The sequence below is a fragment of the Anas platyrhynchos genome, chromosome Z, assembly GCF_047663525.1.
Source record: "Anas platyrhynchos isolate ZD024472 breed Pekin duck chromosome Z, IASCAAS_PekinDuck_T2T, whole genome shotgun sequence".
Lineage (NCBI taxonomy): Eukaryota > Metazoa > Chordata > Aves > Anseriformes > Anatidae > Anas > Anas platyrhynchos.
Genome location: NC_092621.1, coordinates 1,849,165 through 1,868,224, shown reverse-complemented (window position 1 = coordinate 1,868,224; position 19,060 = coordinate 1,849,165). Strand labels below are relative to the sequence as shown.

General features: G+C 46.6%; 1 long non-coding RNA gene across 7 annotated transcripts; it reads left to right on the top strand.

The window, feature by feature from the left end:
- The first annotated feature begins 4,422 nt into the window (after positions 1–4,422).
- On the top strand, positions 4,423–13,529 carry LOC106017677 (uncharacterized). Of its 7 annotated transcripts, none has more exons than XR_011805930.1 (5): positions 4,423–5,144; positions 5,268–5,976; positions 6,489–10,369; positions 10,467–10,571; positions 11,375–13,529. It is a non-coding gene; the product is annotated as an uncharacterized lncRNA (long non-coding RNA). The 7 variants fall into 7 exon arrangements; XR_011805929.1 differs by having other exon boundaries at positions 4,424–4,640; positions 4,917–5,976; XR_003493076.3 differs by having other exon boundaries at positions 4,424–5,976; positions 11,375–11,511; positions 11,972–13,529.
- Positions 13,530–19,060: the final 5,531 nt, after the last annotated feature.

The following is a 19,060-nucleotide window of genomic DNA, read 5'->3' as shown; positions in this document are numbered from 1 at the left end:
GCGCCGGGAGCTCCTCTTGATGGCAGGTTTTACAAGGTACGTGAACAAGAGGAGGAGTGAACGCCGAACGTGCCTCGTGTGCTACAAACCTGGAGTTGTCTGAATGAGAAGCTGGGAAAAGGGCAGCTAAAATGTAGGATTTGGCCCAGATGTGCTCCAGGACGTCCACATTGGGATCCCATTTTTGACCCCGTGAAAAAAAAATGAACCTACTCTCTACTTGAAGCAATGGCTTTGGGATAAATAGTCCCACCTCTAACAACGTGTAGACTTCTACTTCATTTGTAGAACGTGACCACATCCTTTCAGCCAGTTTTATACCTGTCGAAGACAAAATAAGTGACATCTCTACGGGGCAGCCAATGCCAGCTGCCTCCCAAGGCGGCGTCAAACATCTCCATATTTAAAAATGGAAAACCAACCCAACCCAACCAAAAACCATAAACAAGGAGGGATATTTCATGATATTACACTGTATTACAGTGGGCAGTGCTGGACTGTTTGCCCCAGAGGACCAACTGAGACCCCAAAAACTCTGGGCTTTGGGTCCTGTCTTTTTATGCTTCTCTTACGCAACCTCGGGCAAATCACTTACTGCTGCAGCACTTCATTTTCTCATCAGTAAAATGCGGATAATCACTCTTTCTTACCTCACTAGGATATGAAGATGGATACAGCCAAGACTGTGAGGTAATTAGCTGTTGTGGCATTGGGTCATCCAGTAATTCAAATGAATCTTTCAGGAGAGATTAAACGCCACAACATCTGCTTCCTCTGCTCTGAACCAAGCAGGAAAGAGCTCGGGTTTTTTGCAGTGACAACTTTTGTCCAGGGTGACCTTGGAGCAATTCTTTCTTTCTGGCTAAAATTTGACTCTTAATGACTCGGAAAAAGAACACCAAAATAAACCTTTATGCGTTTCTCCAGGCTGTTAATTGGGGACATCAATTTGAGGTGCTCGTGATGCTTTGCTCTGCGCTTCGGATCATTTTGATTTGGGGTAACTAATGGGCCAGGAGCTTGTGCCACCCTCTCAGCAAGGGGATCAGCCAACACCAAACCGAGCTGGGAGGTCCAGAAACTCTCCTGAGATGCCACATTATTATTTTTGCTCTTTGCCCCTGCTAAACCTAAAGCATCACCGGCTCCTGCGTGCTCACCCCTCACGGGGGTTATTTTGTGCTCAAAACCCAGCTGCCGATCGGGAGGACTGGTGAGGCTTGCGGCATGATGTCGTCATCCGAAAACAAAATATTAAGTGTAATTTTTGATGGGTAACAGCGCTGTGCCCACGGTGGTAATTCTTTTTTCCTTTAGAGACCGCAGGTCTGCTCGCCAGGTGCTGTACAGAGCATTACTTTCCAAGTACCTCGTGACTTTTCCCTAGCAAGCCATTTAGGAATTAGAAAACCCTGAGTCATCCTTTTATTAAGTTTATATACTGGCCCAGCATGCGTTCAGACGGAACATTGAAAAGTTTGCCAGCCAACGAAATCAAATCAATTAAGCCCGCAAGGTTTCTGACGCAGGTCGTTGGGTGTTTCGGGGGGTTGGAGTCATGGGCCCTTGACCAAGGACACAGAAGAAAAACGCACTTTTTCCTCAGCTGGTTGAAAGGGCAGGTGAAAAGCCATGTCCAAGTTGGATTCAGCTTCCAAAGGAGGTGAAGGTGCCCTGGGTTTGCCCACACGTGCTGCCCCAGCATCTCGGTGACAATATATCAGCAAGAGGGGGTGACAATGCCTGGATAGGCACGGGGTTATAAAAAGCATCCCTCAAACAACAATTTCCAAACTTCCATCTCTTCCATCCGCCCCAGACCTCCCTGCCCACCTCCGTCTGCCAAAGGGGTTGGGTTTTGTCCACAGCGACCCAGAAATTTATGTGAATATCACCCGGGATCCAAAGCGCATGAAGAGTAACCTGAAACCTATAATGGGGCTAGTTTTAAGGGAAAAAATCCCAAGGAAACATTATTTCAGAGCATCAGGCAGGGCAAGCCACGTGGGCATACCTACATCTGTGCCAGGCTGACTCCTGCTCAATTCTTAGGGACAGGAATTTCCTCTTTTTTCCCCCAGAATGGCCACTTTTGGGTAGGATCCCACAGGCCTGCCTTCCTTTTCCACCTCGCCTGTATTTCTATTGGCATCGTTTTCTTTCCCTATCCACAAATCACCTCTGGTTGCAAACCAGCTTTCCTTCTTCTCATTGATCTGCTGCGTGAATCTAAAATTACACAAAGCTGTTCCTGTCACTCGTTTTCGTCCTGCTGTGGTTTGACTGCTCTCCCAAGCGGCACTGTTCAGCTCCGCGCTGGCCGTGGTTTCTTTCCTTTAAAAAAATGCATCTTAAAATAGTTCTCGTTTCCCTTGCACTTTATCGATTACAGCCTGGCAATTTCCATTCCAGATCCTGACAACAATTTGGGGATATATGGCTGATTATTAAGAAAAATTGCTTCCTCTCCGGCTGCTACACGTCTTCGTGTAGGGCCCGGTGGCACTCGCGTTTCTTGCCAGCGCTAAGGAATAATCAGAGAGACAGTCAGGATAAAGGGATACTTTTTGTGAGTAAATAAGGGCTTGTGGGAAGGAAAAAAGGCAGATGACAGAGGTGCTTTGTCTTGTGGCATGCAGCTGAAGCTCCCAGTAGGTTCAATACTCCCGGCATGCTTCTTCACTCCTGCCTTGGTGTGCTCAGCGTCAGCTCCTCGCCCCTTCCAGCGATGGTTTTGTCATAATGCTGGTGGCGGATGGGATTCAGGCTTGTGTCATGCTGCAAAAGGATGGTGGGACAAACCCCACCTGTGCCGAGAAGGGAGAGATCCAGCTAAAAAATAATTATGCAATGGTCCTGGGGAAAGTGATGGGCAGGGAGGCACTGTCCCAGTGGTGGAGCACAGCCTCCAGCCAGGACTCAGGGTGGGCAGAGGAACACCTTGTGGGGCAGCTCAGCCACTGCCCTAGGGTGCTGAGCCCCTCTGCACCCACAGACACGGCAGCTTACGCTGTCACCTGAAGCAATCCCAAACCTAGAATGGCCCCAGGGACACTGCAAAGGTTTCGGGGGAACACAATGAGGTGAAGCATCCCTGTGACATTTAAGACACGGACAGTTGTGAGCAAGGAGATTGATGCTGCTGAAAGCCCGGGTGAATTGTTGCTTTGCTGTTTAAGCAAGAAGAGGAAGGTCACTTCCCCGGGCTTCAGGATTCAATTTGCTGGCAGAGAGGAAGATGCTAGGAAGGAAAGATGAAATGCCTGTCTGTAACAGGGCAAAAGAGCCAGTAAAAGCCTTAAAGTTGGCGTTGTTTCTTGAGCTGTGATAAATAATGTCCCTCAGACAGCGAAGAAGGGATTGAGAGAAACAGGAACACCTTCAGCATGGGTTTCAATGGCATGGTTCAGTGTCCTGTGGAGATATAGCAGCACCAAGGGCTGGGTGTAGCAAGGCACCACGTCTTTAGGGTTTGTCCAAGGCGGTGGATTTGGAGGTGCTGGAGCCATCCCTTCAAAGGGCCGAGCTATGGAGAATACATCTCTTCACAGATTTAGGCAAACAGTCTGGGAGCAGAGGGGTTTGAAGCAGCACAAATCCATCCCAAACCAGCCCATGCTGTCTCTGCCAACACAACACTGTTGAGGATTTGAAGCCAGGCGCCCCCAAATCAGTGCACAATACCATGATGGTACCCTGGGGGGATGAATTATTATTTTTCCCCTTAGCTTTTAGCAGAAGATTGACCACAAGGTGCTGTGGGGAAGCAGGAGGTGCTTTGCCATCTTGGGTGGAGAGGGATTTTGGCAGAGGCTGCCCCAGGAGGACCTGCCTAACCCTACCTAGGGCTGGAAGGGTGGCAGAGGGCCAGAGAGCATCCTGTCGTTCAATCTTGCATTAGAAACTCACAGAAAATTTCAACATGCTGCGACCGTATAGTCCCTTTCTCCCGAATTTCCCAGTCTCTCAGCAAATCCAGGTTTTCAGGTACCCTGCCCCGTGCCACCAGGTCAGCCTCAAGATCTTCTGAGGCAGCAGAATTCACTTTCATGCACGAAGGACACAGGCTGTGCAGCTCTGGATTTTTTTCTTCCTTTCATTTTTTATTTTATTTATTTATTTATTTATTTATTTTCGTTTCTCTTTTTGTTCCTCTGCCCTCCCCGCCCCTTGCTCTGTTAAATGATTCACCGGTGGAGAATCAGCTCGGGGGCTGGATGCTGCACAGGCACCTCCTGGTTACTCCTTAACCTTTTCTCCCCGACAAGGCCGAAGCAGCAGGTGCTTCCAGAAGTTAAAAAAAAAAAATGCTACGGGGGGAGGGAATTCAGCAGTGCCACCTGAACACCGATGGAAGAGGTTTAAAACCGGCGGGCAGAGCTCAGGTGGCAGCACAGGCCTCACCACAGCTCATTTACCACAGGCTGCATCAGCTGTGGAGAGGCAGCCAGAGGGAGCACCCTCCCTCCAGCTGAAACCTCCTGACACTCCCAGCTGTGTATATATATATGTGTCGTGTGCTCCCTGATTTCTGTTTTGAGGTGTTTGTACTCTAGGGAGGTTGTTTGTGGTGCCCTAGGCGAGATGGGCCTGGTACTGCTGGGCCTGGTCTTGATGGGCCTGGTTCACCCCAGCCCAAGGTGATGGAGCTAAATGGAGGGCCCAGCCCAAGAGATCTCTGCTGAAGGCAGTAGATGAGGCTGGGCTTTCTGTTGAAGTGTCTATTGCAGTGATGGACCCTAAGAAATATCTTTTACATCAGGCTTAAGCTTGCTGGCCGTGGGGTAGTGTTGGTGTAAGAGGCTGCTTATCAGATTGCTGGGTTATTTGCCGGTCCAAGCTTCCCTGCAATAGTCAGTGCTGATTTCTGGGTTATAAGGTGGATTTAAGTCGGTTTGTCTTTCGTTTGTGCTTAGGGTGGAGAGGAAGGAGAGAGTTTGGAGGAATCCGTACGTGTGGGAGAAACCAAACAAGGGGGAATGACTAATTCAAAGAGGCTTTCTCTTCTGACAGTCTTGGATGAATCTTTGTTTTGGGAACAATTGAGAGATCGCTCTATTTGGGAAACTAATAGTGCTTGCTCTGAAAGAGCCTTTGTCAAAGAGATGCCAAAAGGATTTATGGGCTCCAGCCAGGCCGTGCAGGTATTGAGTGAGCACTGTCAATAGATGCTCTTCTCTCTGTTCAGCTGGACTATGATTTGTACCAGCTCCTGCCTGCAATTGATCTCGAAAGGGCCAATTTAATGCAGGATCTGTTTATTTTAGGCGAGTGCAACAGACCTTTAAAAGGCTCATCAGTGAAGCTGGGGGGATTTTCAATATCTGTGTTGTTGAAGAAAGGGCTCTTGCTCACCAGTGCTCTCCAAACACGGAGGAATGCAAATACCAGGCATCTATACCTCAGTATCTTGCTTCCAGAAGCATGTTAGCACTACAGGGCTTTCACCCAGTTGTAATTAATCTCTCTCCAGCTGGTTTTCAAGCCTCTGGGAATTTAGGCTTATGCATACTTCAGTAAATAAATTCTTAGGTATTGCTGTAGTAGGACAATTGTAGTCTTTGGCTACTGGTAGTCAAATACGAGATTTATTTCTATCGAACAGCGGTAAATGGAATGTAGAAGTTGCTCAAGAGACCAATAAATAAGTATTCCTCCTTCGCTGGGAGTGAAGGAAGAATTAATGTCCAAGTGGAGAAAGCAATTTCTCAGTGGAGGAGCTGGGCTTCCTGCTAAATGCACCCAATTTGGGGAACTGAAGCTGGTGGTGGTGCAGCATTCCTGAGGCTGCAGGTCTTGTTGTTGTCCTTGGTGTCCTTCCACAAAATCTGCCTCTTCTTCGTACCCCTGCCCAGCACCCAGCCTCCAACAAATAGCTGGAAAACCATTTGTGTGCGGCTTTTAGACATTTCTGAGATGCCTCCATGAAACTGAAGACACCCAGAGCTCTCTAGGATATATCCATTTACCTTTTGTGTAAGGAGCTTGGGGTCAGTGGGGTGTGAGAGGTACACATAAATCTCCTGGGGGAGAAACTTGCTTAAGCAGGCAAAAAAAAAATATATATGTTTTAGGAAGATCCTTTTGCATGTGATATACCATGAAACTTTGGTAAGAGTTGCTTCCTGAAGTGTCGAACGTGCTCTTTTTAAATGACTCAGCCATACTCGACTCAATATATTAATTGCTATGTGTTCAAAATGGTATTAATTGATATTAACACAAAACAGTAATTACCCAAGGACACTTGAGCAGCAAAAGTGAACTTCCCTTTGAAAACATGGAAGGTGGAAGTGTCTTTGCACTTGAAGATGTTTCAGTGCTTTTATGTGGCTATGTTTGTGCTGGGAAAACTTCTTAGACTATTTGGTGCTGGTTTCTATAGTTATTTTTCTCTGCTGCTCTTTGCTAACAACATAATGGAGAGGAACAAAGCTACGAGGTTTTGTTACCTCTTTCTATAGTTTTTCTTTTCTTTTCATGGTCAGGGTTTGGAGTAGAAGTGCGGTTTCTGTGTATCTTGCTACTATTGATCTGGAGAAGAAAACACTTTCTGCTAAATACCTGGCTCCTTTCTTAACGGGGAGCTGAGTGGGTCTGAAGCCAGTCAGACAAATGCCTAAGGAAAGGAAGCTGGGGGGATTGTCTTAAGTCTCAAAACCCGCTATTTCAGGTGTTGTGTGCCCCCATCTCAATGGGATGAGCATGACCCAAGGGGGAAATCCCATCTTTTTGTGTTCTGCTGCTGCAGGGGCTTATCAGGTGGAGTCACAACCAGATCTGCAAACCAACCCCAAGGTTGTTTAATTACAGCTTGACTGAACTGTTCGTTTCAGTTGAGTTTGTTTTCAAAGATGCTACCAATTCTCATTTGTTTGGACTAAATAGTTACAGGATAATCCCCATAGGAGGACCTAGAGATCCTGTCTTTGTTTGAAGAAACGCTTTGCTCAACCACAAAAAAAAAAAAAGAAAAAGAGATGAGAGAGTTTCAGAGCATTTTCTGTGTTATTTTGGAGAGAGCAGAAGTATTTTCAATTCAGGTTAATCCTGGACTATATCTATTCGGAAAGATCTTTTTGCCTCGGCAGAGTCATAATAATGATTACTCAGTCAGCTTTGCTCGGAGTATAAATTCTGAACATCTTTTAATTTCCCTTATATCTCAGTGGTTGCAGAGGGAAAACAGTATTTCACCCGGGGAACTCGGCAGAGAAGACAAACGTCTGCAAGCTAGAAACATTGGGGAAGTCTACAAAGAAGCCGAGGGGTAGAAATGTGGCAGTTAAGATGCAGCGAGCTGTAATTCTGCTGCTTGTAATAACAGAAGGAATAAGAAGGGAAGCGCCGGAATATAAAAGAATTGGGACTGGCTGAGAAAATGAGACCGGAGGTAAAGCTGGAATGAGCTTTCAGGCCTGGAATGAGTACGGGGACTGTTTTCCTTCCCCGTGAGAAGGATGCGGGATGGTCCCAAGCCATTTATTGCTTGTCCTCTGCTTGGTCTCCGCTGCCAGGGGAGCAGAAGCAGCGAGCCACGAGCATCCTGATCTCTCCCAGCCGATTATCCCGTGACGGAGAGGGAGTCATCTACGGAGACGGCTCTACAAACACATTTGCGCAGAAGTGATGTTATTACCGGGCTTTTGCCAAAAGCAATTATTTTATTGAATAAGCTCGTTGTGCTGCCAGCGCTCCGGCCATACTTTATGTGGCTTAAATGAGGTCCCTTGCTAAGGGAGCCTTCCCCGGTGCTTTAATTTCATCCAGCCTCTGACTCACCAGCAGCAGCGCCCGGTGCAGGGAGGGGAGAGGTGCAAATAAAAAAAAAAAAAGCACTTGCAGGCAACACAAAAAATCCCTTATCTGATGATGTGATGCTGCGGAATACGAGGGAAAAAACTTATCTTCAGCTAGCCTTGTTCAAAGCCTTGGGAAAACAGGGATGAAGCGTCCTGTCTTTCCTTTGCCCACGTGAGCTGGGAGGATTAGGGTTTTTTTGGGGTATTAGGACCACGTTAAGCCTGTAGGCTGGTGTCCTGTGGGTCTCTTCTACTCTTATGGTAGCAGCTTAAATTAAAAGATGTCCAAAGGACTTGGAGGACTCTATTAATTAGAGGATTTGAGCGGCTTTGGATGACCCTGCAGAGGCCACCCAAAAATGCACTTTGTGCCCGATACACAACCAGCTACACAGTCCGAACATGGGTTCAGATTAAAACCCACTAACTTCACACGGAGTCCTTTAACTTTCCTCGGAGAAGACTTTGGGGCTTCATTCATCTTAGCCTGAAGTGGACGTGGCTCTTGGAAGTGCAAGCTGCCGAATGATCTGGTTTAGATCCAGATGTGGGTTCTGGCATGTACCTGTCATCTCCCTTAATTAAGTGGCTACACGGAGAGAGCCCTTTGGAGAGCGACGGCGCTCGCGGGATGATGAATGGAGCTGAGCGCCTTGAATCATGTTACAGGACCTCATGGATAGGGCAGCGAGGTGCCTGTTTCATGCTCGTAAATTAGAGAGCTAAAATAGACGATGCGAATGCCCTCGTCGGATGGTTTTTGCCTCCTGAAATCCAACGCTGCAAGTAAAATCCACGTTTGAGCCCATTGCAGCCGAGAATGCTGGAACGTGGGAGCCAGAATTGGAGTTAATGGTGCTGTGAGCTCCATCCTGAGGTCCCTTGGCTATGTTGCTTTAGGAGCCTGTTCCCAAATGTTCCCAAACCTCGGAGGTGCACCCTGTTATTGCAGTCAGGACTTATAGCCCCAGTAGAAGCAACCCCTTTTCCCTCTGCACGGGGAAAACCCGATGCTGGACTCACGCAGGAAAATCGCCGAAATTTAAAACGTGAAAAAAAAAATAAGCAGCCTCTCGAGCACGAAGGAAACCCTCTCCGCGTTTTTCTCCCTCGGTTTTAATTTCAGACACCACCTGCTGTGCCTGAGTCGGGGTCTAACATCAGGAAGAAATATTCCGTCTGAAACGGCTGTGCCCGCGCCGAGCAAGGTCTTTGGTGGAGCCGACATAAATCCCTTGTCCCCGCTGCTGTTTGCTCAGACCTGGGGTCAGCCGGGCTCGAGATCTGGAGGAACCCAAGCTCCTGGGCTTTAATTTTACAGCTGCAGCATCCCGGGTGGAGGGAGGTCAGGAATTCCTCGCCGTGCTCATTTGTTAACCTGTTGCTCATGCAGCTCACCGACACACCCCCAAACCTGTCGGATAAATCCATTTGGGGGGCAGTTTGCTCCCAATCCCGCTTTCTAATTAGCGTTAATGAGGTTTGCAGACCCAGCCGGTCCACAAGGTGGGAGAGTTGGGTGCATCCTCCACCTCTTTAATAGAGCAAAGCGCTGGCGTGCCGCAGTTCGGGGCTAGTTTTTGATGAGAGGATGCTGCTGGTGGCTCCCAGGTGTCCTTAACCACGTCTCCATATTTTTGCTGGCCCCAAAAAGCTGCCTGGCATCACAACGGGGTGTTTTGCCTTTTTGGGGTTTTGCCTGCTGCCTGACCCAGGAGCAGGCAGCCGGCGGGCTCGGTGGCAAGCTCGTCATTACCGCGAGGAAGCATCAATTAGTCCCAGCCACGCTGCATTCAGGATCGTTTCTAAAATTAGCAGAGATGATCAATCAGGGTTGTGCGTAACGAGCAGCAGCAATACCTGAATTATGAAGCATGGGGAAATAATAAAGGTGACAAGCCGAAACAGCCCTCCTCGGGGAGAAAATATTCGGCTCGCTCAAATTCCCTGCCTGCCTTTGTTTGAACACAGATGTGAATTTTACACCGAAATACTATTAAGAGCTGTAGGGAAAGGGAGTTTTTATATATATATTTTTTGTTTGTTTCCAAAATAAAGGCACGGCTCTCTTTATGTAAGGCCATCCATGTGTTCATCCAACGGGATTTGGCTCAGAAAAACCCTATAAATTAAGTCAAATAAATAGATGAGAGTGAAACGGGGGGAATTTATTGCCCAAAATACCCACTGTTGGAAAATTCACAGGTTTAGTTTGAGCCTTTTTTTAAATTATTTCTTTTTTTTTTATAAGTGGCTCGAGGGTTATTTTTTATTTGGATAAAACACAGCCCCGGGGAGGTGGCCTCTGGTTTCTGGGGCTGCCACTGACTGCCTCGTGCTGCCCACGAGAGGCAGGAACAAGATGTGGGATGTCCAGAGGTCCCTTCCAGGTGTTTTTCCATGAACTTTGGGATTTTAGTGAGGCTGGGATGTGCTGGGAGCCAGCACCTTCCAGCTCGGGGAAGCGTAGCTCCGAAGGAAGCGATCGCTCTTGTCTCGTGGCGGAGCCAGGCAATGAATTAGTCATGTCAGAGCATGGCCATAAAAAAGAAAATCTTTAAAACAAGGTGCGAAATTCGAGCATAACTCAAGCTTGAGAACAAATTCAAGCAGAAAAAAAAAAAAAATCCATCTTTATTTTGTAAACTGTGGTCTCTCCATCAGGGTTTTGGAGCACGGTGTTCCCAGGTGGATCCCAGTCCCTTGGCATCGCGGGTGAAGGCGCAGCCCTGCCTGGGATGCTTGTACCTGACATGAATAAAACAAGCGGTGAGTACCAGAGCTGTGTGCTTGCCCCGTGGGTCACACAACCTCCCCAGAGCCCCCAGCAGCAAACCACGCCGCAGTTTGGCTCCGGGGAGCTTTGGGAGCTCTGCCCCTTCCCTTTCTCTACCTGATCTCGTGTAGAGCTGGGGAAATGGTGCACGTACTTGATGCACTTGACTTCCTTGGCGTTCCCAGCATTCGGTTTTATTCTAAGCCCTTCAATAATAAGAAAAAAAAAATACAAATCCAAAAAATGCTGAACTACAACCGCTAGGTTTTAATCACAGCAACGACTTGCTGTCGAATCGCATCACCCCCCCAAAAAACAGCCAGAACCGAATACCAGAAAAATGCCCCTAAATCCCTGGAACGGAGTCGAGGCTGTTTCATTAAACTTGATGAGAACAATGGGTTTGTTTGCTCGTGATAAAATTTAGCATGGCCTTAACTACTATCATTATATCCTTACCTTGAAGTGCTGTGCAGGTTTTGGAAATGTCATTGTCACTTAGCAACCCCGAGTAGTTTTTTTTTTGGTTTTCTTTTTTCCGAAATACTTTTTGATTTGGGAAGCATAAAGGGAATATAAACGTGAATGGTATGTTTTGCATAAATAAAGAGCAGCGCGGGTGTTTCTGCATTCAGATGAATAACTTTGGGTAAAAGGGAAATGATTTCAACCAGAGACAAATTTCCCAGGAACGAGATCACAGAAACGAGGTTGGAAAGGGGGAGCTGATAAAACAGCGGGTGAGGCAATTTTAAAGGGCTCTTCCTTGATTGATTTATTTATTTTTTTCATTTAGATATAAAAATATTCAGAGCTTTTCAGCAGAGAATCTTCAGCATGGAAATCTTGGGTCAATGTTGTCATTAACCAGATGTTTGGGGCAATTCTCTCAGATATAAGAGACCTCCAGATAAGATCCCGACCTGGATAAAGGTATAACAGTTTTCCAGCCGTGTCCCATCATTTCATCGCTCTATAAAGCTAACTAATGAACAAAAATACAAAAAAAACAACAAAGCCTTAGTTTTCTTCCTGAACAGACGCGTTTTCTGAACGTGGATTTCCTACGAAAATCACCCGAATTTAGAAAATCCCACTGAAAATCCCACTGCGTGTCCCTGTCTGCCAACCCTAATGGCTTTTGCCCCTCTTTGGTGGGAGGATTTGGAGGAGAAGAGCCCAGCTGAAGGGTGGAAGAAGACAGCATCGGGCTTCAACCCTTCTTCAAGGCTGGAGGAGCCACCAAGAGGAAAGTTGCACGGAATGAAAAACCCCAGGAAATGGGCTTCGCATCTCTCCTGGCTCAGTTTGAAGAATTACACGTCTTCAAACTTTTTTTTTTTTTTTTTTTTTTTCTTCTGCACAAACAGAATTCTTGTGGTTTTTTTTTCAGCCAACTTTAATGAACACTCGATGACAAGCTGAGAAGAGGAGCGATGTAAAAATAAGGCTCTTTGTCAAGTGGACGAGTACACTCTTATTGACTCCAGCACAGCCCTTGGTAGTGCTTTGTGCCCATCTTTTCTTTCCGTTGGAAAAAAGGTCTATTTTTTGGGGAAAAAAAAAAAAAAGAGAGAAAAAAAAAAATCCCACCTCCCCTCACCATAATCTCTACGGTGAAAAAAGTTTTGCCTCCTGTGAAGTGTTCCTCGCCTTTCTCAAAATGTTTAAAAAGCTTTAACTTTGAAAAGACTTCGGAAAACAAGTCTGAAAAGACCCTGCTATTTCCTTTTCCATCAGTTACTGAAATTTTACAAGCAGTGATTTCAGCGTCATTTGTGGCACGGCTCTTTTTGGGAAAGGTGTAATTGGGGTGGTTGCAAAACTTTGAGAAATTGGTCCTCTTCGGGTGAAAAAAACGAAACTGTGGCTGCTCCTTTTTGCCCAGTTTTAATTTGATGGGAATCCTTTATTAATCACGAGCTTTGCTACGGGTTAAATGCATTCCTTCTATAACTTTGTAATATATTTACGTATTATATTTATAAATTATAAAGGGTTATGTGGGAGGTTTTATTTTGATGCCTAAAGAATAATCTTGACGTCTAAAGAATAATTTAGAGAAATCTGTGTCCTAAACAGGCAATGCTCTTCATGATGTTATTAAGAAAAAAATTTAGGACTTTTCAGGCTAAAGCTGACCTGATCGCAGCTCTGTGCAGAGCAAAGCAAAGCGGATACGGCAGCAGCTTTGGTGTTGGGATCCCTGCTATCAGGAGAAGGTCAGTGCAAAGAGCAGTGCGTAGTTAGCAGCGGATTTATCCCGTTGAACTTTGGCTCTCGGGATGCCCCTGCCTGGAGCTACCCTGCTCTCTCCGCCGACTACACAAGGAGCTTGAATTACGAGCCTGACTTCACCCTGCTCGGATTTCTAAGGCAGCCTACATGAGCTGGGGGGAATATCTCCAGCGTTTGACCCAGCCGTTGATGTGCCAACTACACCGACGTCCCTGGGTCTAGGCTCCCGGCTGTAAGGTCTCGTGCCACTTTGAGATTTGCTCCCTGTCCCCTTGCACTTGCTCTTAATTAAATCCTTCTTTCTGTTGCATATCGGCTCATTTGTGTCTCCGGCTCTTCTCTTTTCCCCTCCTCTCTCTCAAGAAGCCTCTCTTTCCTCTTTGGGATTGGCTCAGTCGGAAAACATGAACAGCAGCTTCCCAGCTGATGGCAAGCCGTGGCTTTCTGGGTGGTGCTCGAGCACTTCCAGAGTTATTTCCTACCCCATTTATTTGTCAAAACCTGCCTCTACATTACACCCACTTCCACTGAACTATCTGGAAGTTTTCTGGTTATAGCAAGCCTAGCAAGATGTGTGGATAATATAGATCAGGTTTTCCAATACTGTATTCACCACAAAATTCCCCATCCTCACTTACATTCACCTCGTTCCCTCTTTAATTCTTTTGGTTGCTTTTATGGAACTTAAATATTTGGGGTTAAATGGAGCTGTTGCCATCGGGTCGCTTATTTCTGGTCCCAAATAAAGAAGGATTTGGAGATTCCTCATCATAAAGAAACCTTAGGAAAAATGCACCGGCAATCGCAGTGGCAGTTTTACTTCGATTTTTATGGCGTTGCTGTTCCACGGGCTATTTCAATCACACCCCGCAATATCCAGTCTGCGTTGGATTCTAATTTATTTATCAGATCAAATAGATGAAAATAGCTGCGATAGGGAAATTCTCATCTAGTGGAGTCGTGCAGAAATTCGTTTCTGATGATGGGCTCCTCCACTGCTCGTCCTCCAGCCTCGCTGGGCACAAAGCGCGTGGGTTCTGCAGACCTGGTCTCACCTGGGCACGTGGGGACGGGCCAGGGGATTTTCTTGATGCATTGTGAGGGTTTCTAATTAATTTTCCAGGAGCCAACGAGCACCTCATTACGATGACTTCACATGCTTTGCTCTCGTTGGAAATTAATGACCGTTTTCTTTTGAGTTTCCTGGGGACTGTTTCCTGGTGATAATTTATCCTGTTCCCATTCAGTTTCGTGTGTATGACCTACAGTAAATCATCCTGCTGATTTTTCAGGAGGCAAACACCAAAGTACACAACACAAAACCTACACACACACGCATACAAACACGTATGCAGACACACAAGAATGCCCTCTTGCCAAATAACACGTGAAGTTTTATTTTATTTTGTCTTGAATCTGGCTTTTCCAATAGACTCTTTTATTTTTTTCCTCTTAGAGCATATCAGGAGAGTTCTGCTGGCAGCTTTTGGTTAGATTAAAAAATTGAACATGTATTCGTACTCTGTGGTTTCTGTCTTTTAGCTAGTTTCTATGACAATACTTTACCTTTCGCCCCATGTCTACTTAGCTTCCTTAATAGCATCTCATGAGGGAGTTGTCAAAGGTTTTCTGAAAGTCCGTTTAAACCATCTGTCCTGTTTACAGAAAGAGAGATGAGAAAAAAATAAATAAATTTTAAAAAAAGCAGACGGAAAGGAGAAATTAGTTGTTCAAAGTCAAACAGCAGGCTGGTTTCAGAGAACCGGGGGAGAAACCTTGGAGCCTGGCTGAAGCTCTGCTGTTTGGGGCACTGGGTACCACTTTCCCCACAGAAAACTGAGTGCACAAAACCGAGCAAATACAGGTAAAAATGAGAACAGGATGGGTGATAAATAGGTAGGCTCATTAGTTCCTGGGTCAGCAATCAACAAGCTGCTTTGGAAACAAGTTCCAGCCTCCAAATCTGCCATTAATAAGGGACCTGCAGCTAAGAATATCATTAGGGTCGGATTAGCAGGAGTTTTAACAGTCCGTGATCCGTGTGCTGTGGGTTGTTTTATACACAGGCAATGAGAGATGAGTTTTTTTGGAGGATTTGCTGCCAAAACAGGCAGCGCCATGCGGAGGCGAAGGAAACAGGCTCAGGTGCATAGGGAAGAGCAAATAAAACGCCTGGTTCGAGGAACGAGCATTGATCTCTACAATCGGTTGCTTATGTGAGCTATATCTAAGTAGGAATGAACCGACGGGGTCACCCTCCAATCTCCCCGTGGTGTGTGCTGAGGTTTTTTTGAGCTCTCGGAGCCAAGCGATGGCACGAGACTGTTATTACTGGCTGGTAAAAAAATGTTTCTAGGCACGGAGAAAGGTGGGAACGGCTTCAAAGCAGGGAGGTCACACGCTGGAGAGCGGCGCAGGTGATGCCTTCGGTCCTGGTGGTGGCGGAGGTCTGTGGAGGTGGCAGCGCCGCGATGCGAGCTGGGGTGGTGTGAAAATCAATTAACACTCATTAAAGGCTTAGGGGAAAAAAAAAATAAATAAATTAGGAAGGAACGCGAGATAAAAATGTGTCTTTAGACGACCGTTAAGTATACAAGCGTCTGATCTGGAAGATGAATTTTAACCTCCTCTCATTTCCTAGGAGAGTACCTCAAATGCCGGGCCATTTTTTATGAAGTTTCCCTCATTCTTCCTTGCTCATACAGTTTCAGGAGAAATTTTAGGGGAAATCGAGCATTTCCATGCCTGGACATGAGGCTACGTCTGCATTGTCTTAGCTGGACTGAGGACAAACCACTGGTGCGCCAGGAAATAGGATGGATTCCTAACCATCACAAGGGCAAGTAGATGAGGTGATTTGAAGCCACTCTTAACTTGTTTTGTTATAATTTGACGTAGAGCAGACGACACACCCGCTGTCGGTGTATCTGTTGGGTAGCAGAGTGCTTAAGTTGGGGATAATATAAGCCTAGGGGCAGTTTCTCTGCCACAACTCATGTGAAACGTAAATACAGATAACCCGGACCCATTCTCCAGCTGATTGGGTTTGAAGGAGAAGGGAGGGACGGGCCTTTAGTGCTGTATTTTTTATTTTTTTAATTTTTTTTTCCTGTTCAAGTTTGTGTTGTTGTCTCTCCATCTGCCTCCCTTCCCCTGTGTGACAGGACTGCTCAGGCTGGGCGTGGGAGGGAGCCACAAACTCGGCTCATCGCCTCCTCCACCTTTCTTGACACGTGTAAATTTTTGTTCATTTTTGTTTGTTAGGTCTGGAGGCAAGCCTTGAGGAAAGTCAGCGCCGGGGCTTTAGCTCCACATCCTTCTTCTCCGCCTTTCCTGGGACACAGATATCCTTGGGTTTCAAACCTGAAGAGGGGAAGATTCATCCTAAGATTCATCCTAAGGGAAAGGATTCACTTTCAGATTTCATTTTCAGATTAAAGCAGTGCGTGACTATAAAATGAAACAGGATCTACAGAAATTCACTCTTTGAAGTATTTATTTATAAGAATACTATTTTATAGTATTGTCTATATGCATTTTATATTCAAAGTTGCAAAATGTCTTTACGGCACTGTCTTTCCCTCCCGGGTTGCAGCACGGCGTTGGCATTATGATTCCCAGACTAGGGACGCTGCTTTGGCTCAAAGGTTGACTTGTGGAGGGTCTATTTTATTTTAGAGTGCTTTTGATATGAGTGTCGCAACAATATAGTATATTTTAAAGCCATTTGGTCTTCCCAGATGCTCAAGCCTGTTAATTGTATGTATTTTAGATATATCTGCTAACAGCTAAATGGAGTTTGGGCATGGCACAATTTCTCTGAAGCATATTTTCCCGGCAGCCTGCAAGAGTACGTGCGTGTTTCTGGTTTAGCTTTTTTAAGCTAAAAGCTCATCTAGAATTGGACTCTGGCTTTTACAGAAATGGCTTTTCACATTTTCTTGTAGCTGAGGGTCACTTAAAACCACTAGCAAAGCCCCAGACTTCACCGAGGCTGAGTGGTTCTTCTCCAAGTCCTTCTCCTATCCATCATCTCCTCCTTTTTTATCTCAGCCATATCTGGACTGATGCTTTCCCTCTAACCTTCCTCCCTCCTCCTTTGGTTTCTCCAAAGACCAAATCTGCCCCAAAGAGCTGAGGTGGAGGAAGAGGCACAGGAATACGCTGTAGGATGCCCTGCTAAGAGGTCGTTTAGCTCCCCCAAGGAGAAAGCTCACGCCCTCCTGAGCCCATCAGATAAGAAGGAAAAACAAATTAAATGGTCTTATCAAGTTTTGTAAAAGCAGATAAAATCTATCAAATTCTGAAGGGAAGTGCCAAGTGCTGCCTGTGATTCACCCTCCTAGCACCAAGAAATGGGGATGAGTAACAGGCCTGGAGCTCCGGATTGGAGCTGGCTTTAAGGTGTTTTCTATAACTCTGCTTTCAAACATTTTGTGTTTGGAACATATTTCTTCAAATATTGATTGTTACGTGTCTTGCAGTGGGAGAGAAGAAAATCCTCTTCAAAACCCCTCTTTAAGCCAGTCAGTTCATAGTTTGCGGTCTAGTGAATAGACCTAGAGCTGCTTAGCTGTGTATCCTAGGTGTTGGCTTGCCAACAGTCGGTGGAGAGTTTCTTTTAGCTCTTCACGAGGATGACTCCTGTGGTCTTTATGGGATGTGGGCAGGCTTAATAATAACCCGAAGGGAGTAGGGCCAGACTGCAACTGCAGTGTGGGAGGATACTTGATCCAGCCAAGCCCAGTGAGGAGGAGGAAGGTCAGTGTCTGTAGGATGCCAGGCTGAGGAGATACACCAGTGGTCTTGCTCCGAAGAGTGACTTAGAGCACCCTACATATTGGCTCTGGGAGTCCAAAGGGTGCTGGGGGGGCCATAAATGCCTCCCCATCGTGGTGCTGCTGCCTGGCTGCACGTGGGCAGCTCTCCGAGGGAATCCTCCCCATGCTGGCACGAGGACAGCTTTCCTAAAGAGCCGCTTTTTCCTGAGGTGAGACAGGCCCTAAAGCCTTTGACTGAAAACAGTTCTCACTGGGAGCATGAGCAATGTAAACACAAGGAAGAAAACAAACGAGAAGCTCCGTCTGTTCACCAATTTCCCCCCAATGCACTACGGGAATTATGCGGGGACATTTCATCCCTGAGAAAACACCACCCTTGTAGTGCGGCCAAGGTCACCGGCTTGCATGAACCGACTGTCATGTCAGCTCCAGTCAGGGGGGTGACGTGAATTTAAGCACCTGACTTCCCTGATAATCTCTCTATTTCTCCTTCGTGCCTAAGCATGTCTTGCCCTTTTGCACTGCCTCCCCTCCACGTCCCCGTCACTGCTCAGATCTGCTCCGTGCCCTGTTGTGCTTTTTTTTTGGGTGTGCAGATGATGTGGCTGCACAGGCCAAACCCTGGGCAGCGGCTGTGAACATGGGGGGGAGAACAGCATGGTCAAACATACACATAAACCCTCACCAAGGTGTAGAGAGATGCTCAGTGTTGTGGCTGAGCTGTGTTGGTTTACTCAGCAGCCTCTCTGGTTCTCACCTTTCCTGCTTATAGCATCAAACCAAGGGGTGAAAAATCGCATTTTCACGTAAATCTGAACCTTTCCCCACACCATGGTGAGATTTGGGCCACCTCCCTCTTCTCTAATTCTGTTCGACAGGAGGCACAGAGGGACAGGAGCTTCTTTTCTTTAAGGAGGATGCTTGCGATGTGTTGCAGCTGAGGCTTTGCCATGCAGCACCCTTCATCAGCATGGCACCAAATGACACCCAGGACCCTGTTGGAGGGCTTTGTGCAGGGATTACATGGCTCAGGGAGCCCCGTGACTGTCCCTTGTCCCTGTGCCACTGGGGGTGACTGCCCCCCAAAAGCCACACGGCTGCTTTCCAGCCTTAAACACAGGGACTGGCGAAATACCACCAAAAACCAAGCTCCTGGGCAAGGTGAGGATACGTCCCAGCTACTTGGTAGTTGTCACCCGTTATAGTTTATGATGACGGAATAAAATAAGATAGACTTTCCTAGTTATCATTAGAGGTGATAATTTGCAGCCTAAGTGTGTTGCCATGGAGATGTGAGAAGCCCCCAAAGAGGGAGGCCGGGGAGTTACGGCCTAATCCTGAGGTGATTTTTCAATAGCACCAGCTGTCCCGGGGCTGAAAGGCATGGCAAATTACACCATTATTGGAGGGAAATAGGGAGGCTAAGCTAATTATTTGTGGGCTTTAGACACAGGTGTTCATAA